The sequence below is a fragment of the Brachionichthys hirsutus genome, chromosome 21 (genome assembly GCF_040956055.1).
Source record: "Brachionichthys hirsutus isolate HB-005 chromosome 21, CSIRO-AGI_Bhir_v1, whole genome shotgun sequence".
NCBI classification, from domain to species: Eukaryota; Metazoa; Chordata; class Actinopteri; order Lophiiformes; family Brachionichthyidae; genus Brachionichthys; species Brachionichthys hirsutus.
The window spans coordinates 1590813-1596843 of NC_090917.1; the positions used below are offsets into that span (position 1 = coordinate 1590813).

A 6031-nucleotide genomic window follows, 5' to 3' on the forward strand; every position below is an offset into this window, starting at 1 on the left:
TGGCATCTGTTGCACCACAGCGCGTTCCAGCTGGAACGGGGGTGGAACATACCGTGGAGAAGGTCACTTTCCACAGCTCGACTGAGCTGGGCGATGATCCAGGCTGCTTCCACTAATGTGCCTATGAACACAAATATCAACATGCGAGGGGGGGGTCATTTACAGGCACAAATGCCACAGATGCTTTGCTTGTTGATGTAAAAAAACAAAAGAACGTGTGCAATCCGGAACAGTCTGACTGACTGACATAACGTGGCGACAGGGCTTGAGCTAATCAATGAGCCAATGATCAATGAGCCACGGATTTTTAGACCCGGAGGAAGAGTCGCTGCTCTTTTCAGTTTTCCATTTTGTATATAAGCCTGATTTTCATCCTGTATCCGTCTGGACAGATTAGCCTCGTCTGCCTCTGTAATGGCACGAGTCCTTTCCAGATAGTCCATTAGCAAGTTCACCTCGATTTCCATCCCTGAAAAGCACCATCTCCTTATCTGGGAGCCGCGCTGATTTGATTTGGGTGTTTCCGCTCTCTCGTCGCTGATTAGAAGCCGGCGGACCCAAGTCGGTTACAACTTGCTGAAAATTGGCCAGGTTGCCCCCGAGCTTGTGCTGAATCTGTATTTGGAGGGGAAAACGATGTTTGGAAGCCATCGGCCTGACAGGTGGGTTCCTGGTGAGTCCGTACTTTTGGGTTTCAGCCGTCAGCCAGACACATTTCAAGCTGTAGCATTGATCTCTGTGACCGCACTAACTCGCCCGAAAGCAAGTCGAAAGCGACCTTTCGTTGCCAGAAGCAATTAATTAGTTTCCATGGGGACTTTGAAATCCGCGTGCACGTCACACCGAGCGGCGTGGAATGCGTTCTGTCTCGGTGCGTGTCGGATCAGACTGTCGGTCTTTGCAGGAGCAGACAGCAGACGTCTGGGAATCCCCTCCCTGCAGGAGCTTTCCCTCGCCTGTGCAGTTAACCCGCCGAGTCGTTTGCAGAGTGCAGACGAATGGGGGGGCCTCTGGCCTCTCCGAAGACATCATCATCGTCTTTTAAAAAGGATTTGATCAACATTTCATCGATGGTTAATTGATAGATGAGAAGCTAACGGCTCAGAACTCCGTCTCCACGGAGAAATAATTGCTCAAAAGCAATTTCCTTCCAATCTCGCGGAATGCCCGGTGGCGTGCGTCTTTCTGCATCGCTGATCTTTATCACAGTAGCACCCCCCCCCCCCCCCCCTCTTTGCTATTTCTAATCCAGGCAGAATATTTGTACCTTTTGATATCCCCTCTTAAAATTTTCCGCTTTGGACTCGCTGTCTATTATTGCTTCTTCGCTTTTCACCTTGTTTGCGCAGAAATTTGTGAAAAGAGTGAAATTTGACAGCAAAGGAGACGACTAAGCTTCCGTCGTTGCTGCATCCGACGGTCTGTGAAAAAAGCCCGGATAATCCAGCAGGAGAGTGTTTCACCCGTCTGGTTCTGCTCACGCGGACGAGTTCTGATCGGGCTTCAAGTGAAGGTTGAGGATTACATCAGCTCTGTTTGTTTGCTGGAGGCGGGAGAAAGGAAGGTGGCGGGACCCCCCCCCCCCGAAGAGAAGCAGGCAAGGGCATCTTCCGGAGCTTTGCGCCAGACGGAAAACCGGCCGGTCTCTCTTTTCTTATAGAAAATGGATTTTCCCCTCACCTGCCCTCCTTGTTTGGTGCATTCATCCCACGTAAATCCATTACATTCGGGCCCACAAGCTGAATTTATACATTATTCAAGAGTTCCAAACACAATGGTCTTTCATGAAATGTGACGAAAGGCACGGGCGGCTTTCCACCCGTTTTTTGGAATCACGTGGAGGAGATGAATTGCGACGCTTGGTAAACGTCAATCCGCTTCATCCGTGAATGCGGCAAGAAGAAGCGCAACACATGAATTAAGCTCATACCGAGAGGATCAATAACACTCCTAAATCTGCCCCCCCCCCTCCCCACATGAAGCTACGGCAACGCCAGCTCACCGTTTAACACAGTGCACTCGCGACCCTTATTGGTGCGTGGGACGGGTCACTTTTCAAGCGCATTTCTTCTCCTCTTAGATCGGGTTGATCAAATGAGTCCAAACAGACTTTTGACTCCACCTACCTTTTCACATAGGAGGGGGTCTAAATGAGCCTTAAGCTCATATCACAGACGGTCGGGAACTCGCCATCCATCTGGGTTTTCAGGCGTCGCCGTGGCGATGATTCACCTGGAGGGAGGCCCCAGGTGAACAGATCAGATCACAAACCTCATCTCTTCCCGCCTCCCCTCTCCCTCTACGTCCCGTTTCTCGCTTTCGCTCTTTTTCATCTTCACGGAAGCCATAAAACACTGATGAGAAAAAAACGAGCAACACTTTTAATGATTTAGCATTTCTTCAACAGAACTTTGGCACCCGATCCCGGCCCGGAAGCTGTGAAGAATCTCGCCTGTGCTGAAGTTTCATGTCATGTCGTCTCATTAGTGTAATGACCCGTCGATTTTAGCATTTAGACTACAAATTGCATTGAAGCTGGCTGCAGGGCCAAGCCAATCGCAGATTAACTGGATGCAGCCGTCCAACAGCTCGCCTGCTCGCCACAACGACAGATTTAGGCCTCAGCTACACTTTGGAATCAGGCAATTGGGAAGAGCAGCAGCCGAGTCAAAACAAAACAGCAACGGATCCGACGCCCTCGGAATAAAAGGCTGAAAGGTGAGACGCCGGTATTCAACAACGAGCTGGCGAAGAATGGAGGGAAGAAACTAAATACTCTGGGAAGGAGGCGATGCTAATCAGGGCAAGAAAAGACAGGGAGCAGGGAGTCTGAAAGGAGAGGAGAGGGAGCGATAAAGTGAGACTACATACGGAGCAGAGAGCGAAGCGGGAAACATCGGCGAGATGGAATGAGTAAAGGAACGTAACAGCCAATCAATCAAAGCGTTATTACAGCAGGATGCTTGTGTCTCCGGCTCGCTTAAAAAATGCTTTAAAAAAAATGGAGTAATAGATAGGTATCCGGGTTGCTCTAAAACTTCAATGGCATCCAAGATAGATCAAGACCCATCTTCAGATTGTTTTTCAGCAAGATCCATCCAGAGGACAGGCAAACGACCTTTGACCTTTGCGCTGACATTGCCTGTCGCTACGCGAGCTGGCTGACGCTAGCAGGCAAACGCCTGTCGCAGCGCTGCCGTAGCAACAAAGCCCCTCTCAGATTGCCATTTGTCCCCATTCACCTCCCACCGCTTTAACATATTGGCATTTCCGGGGCGCTTGCGATAATTGTCGACCACGCGGCGCGCTCCTCGTTCGTCCCGCTGACATTTTGCCTTTTGTTGATTGTGTATTTAACAGGCGGAGAAAAGCGAAATTAATTGGAGCGGGGCCTCAATCTGTCTGCTTGAAATGTCACCCCTGGATTGCCATGCCGACGCTGACGCGAGAGGCTACGACTGAAAGGAAGAGAGAGACTTGGGAGAGAACGGGGGAAAAGGTAAAGGAAAATGGAACGGACGTAGCGAATAGTAAAAGAGGAAGATGGATTCTTCTCAGGAAACAATGGTTCCCATACGTTTCCCTGCCGGTTTTATTATTGCCCCGAAAGGTTTGCAAATGACCAGACTTTTCTGTGGAAGGTGTTTTATATATTTTCCTTAGCCGCGAGAACATTTTCGGATTCTTCCTGCCAACTGACAGAAAGCGTGAACCTTCCTGAATCCGTTCTCGCCTCCCGCTGAGTTTTCCCGTCTTGAAGTGGAACTCAACGCTGACCTGCATGTTTATCACAAAGTGTGATCTTTTTTTTCCTCCCAGCCTCTGATAAACCCTTCCGGAAATTGCTTGACCTCTTTCGTCCGCCCACGCCGCGTCTCGCTTGCATCTCATTAAAGGTCTCAGGCGCCCACACCTGTCGCTCGGGTAAAGGTGGTCAAACATCTCTAAAAGTCTCTGGTATGCATTTCCCAGGTGAAATAGTCTTTAGAGGCGGCTTACAGAGGAGAAATGAACATTTAGTTGAGTTTCAGGTTGGATGTTCCTGCAGTCGGCATGGCGATCGGACGCGCCCTCAAAACCTGCGACATCTGTGTCGTTTTTTTTACGCCGTGTTTGTCCAAGTCTGAATTAATTCTAGGTAGAATAAGCAGCATTGCATTGAATGTTTAAAGCTTTATTTAAAGTTTGTCCTGACCACCTGCTCCTCTTACTTAACATAATAATATTAGCTTTACACACGATCAGCTTCACTTCTTTCATCTTTCTTTTACAAAGAGGTGCAAATTAAAGTGACAAAGTGCTCCTATGTTCTTTTTTTAGTTTCTCATATATAATAGATGTTCAGATTGAGGGGGGGGGGGGTTGTTTTGCTAAGCAGGTTAATATATATATATATAATAATATAACTTGTATGTGAGTTACATGAGTTGAATTTATTCCTGCTTTCGGCACAAAAGATGAAAACCAGATTGCATCTTGTCCATCGAGAGGTTCTGGAGGAGGCGGCAACCTGCCTGGGGAAGCTGGTTCTGGTTACTTGGTGTCCGTGGAGGCTTCTGGAAATGAAAAGAGACGCATGCTTATACCTCAGGTGATTTTACAGGAGGGTCTCGTTCACGTTGTTGGAGCTGATCTCTGTACAAATGCTAATGAGCGGGTCGTACAGGTGTTTGCAGAGGGGGGGGGGGTGACACTTACAGACCCACCACCGGATGCACGACCCGCAGAAGGCGATGACGCTGGAGATCTGGAGCGCCCTGCCGCACTCTGGGCTCATCAGACAGTCCCTGGTCTTTAAGCAGCACTTTGGGCATTTTCTGCCTGAACCTCCTGAACTTCCTGAGCTGCTGCTCTTGGTGTCCTTGTGAGTCTTGGGCTGAGATTGAACGGTATCCGGATGCTTATCATCCCACTCCTCACTCACGCCTATTGCCATGACGCTTTAGTTTTGCAAGTCGAGTGACGCGGTTGAATGATGGATCCGATCTGCGAAGGAAATGACAGGGGGGGGAGGGATAATATGAATCACACGATGTGCGCTCGCACTCGCAGACTTCACGACTCCCTGCATGCAGCGCCAGGATGCTGGGGCTCTCCATCTTAATAAAGGTTTCCGGGTCACATTCGAGACTTACAGCAACACACAATTGGTCTCAACCGAAATGTGAAATCAGTGCTGCAAAACAGACCAAGTGCGCCTTCTAAATCGCCGAAAACTCTTTATGTCCACGTCTTGGTCCTTTCAACAACGGAGCACTGAACGCATCATTAAAGGGGAATCGCCCTCCTCAAGTCTCTCGGGTCCCTTTTATGAACACTTTATTGAGTGAAGTCACATTGATTTGACAGATTAACACTTCTTCCTGGGCGATGATGGTTTCGCCTGCCAGGATTCAAGCCCCTCCCCCCCGTCAGAAACAATCGCTCCTTGCGGGAATTATCAGATATTAAGTGGTAAACCCACTAGTGAAATCACATCTTATCTGTGCCACCCGGTGGCTCCCCACTTATTACCACTGACAGTAAATGAGATTGCTGGCATCTGGCATAAATTCCAACCGGGCTCCTTTTCCACCAGGGCGATTTGGACAGGAAGTGAGCGACGGCCATTGAGAGCAGAGAAAAAAGGAGACCTGGTCTTACCCTCTGCTGTCGGTTTGGATCTCCTCTCCTTGGAGACTGGACTTTCCTCAGAGAACACACTCTTCCTCCCTCGCAGTCGTTCAGCCGAACAACACAGCGTCAGCGTCGGCTGACACGCGAGGGGGGGGGGGGGGAAGAGAAAGGTGTGTTTACAGGCTGAACCGGTTTGACCAAGCCGACTTCCTCATCCTGTAAAAACACCTGTTCAGCCACTCAAATGCAAGATGAATCATAAAAGTGAAACAAATCGACAGAATTAGACATAGAAGTTTGATTTCCTTTATTTAAATAATAATGTATAAAAGCATTATAATAGATAATTATATTACTCTAGCCACCGCCAGGGCAATTATTTCTGAGCATTGCTGCGGACGGTTGCTGAATTCAA

At 48.8% G+C, this 6031-nt stretch overlaps 1 long non-coding RNA gene across 1 annotated transcript; it reads right to left on the bottom strand.

Moving 5' to 3' along the window:
- Positions 1-4158: 4158 nt before the first annotated feature.
- Positions 4159-5752, bottom strand: LOC137910333 (uncharacterized). Its single transcript, XR_011106051.1, has 3 exons — positions 5644-5752; positions 4699-4986; positions 4159-4556 (listed from the first exon to the last, which is right to left on the bottom strand). It is a non-coding gene; the product is annotated as an uncharacterized lncRNA (long non-coding RNA).
- Positions 5753-6031: the final 279 nt, after the last annotated feature.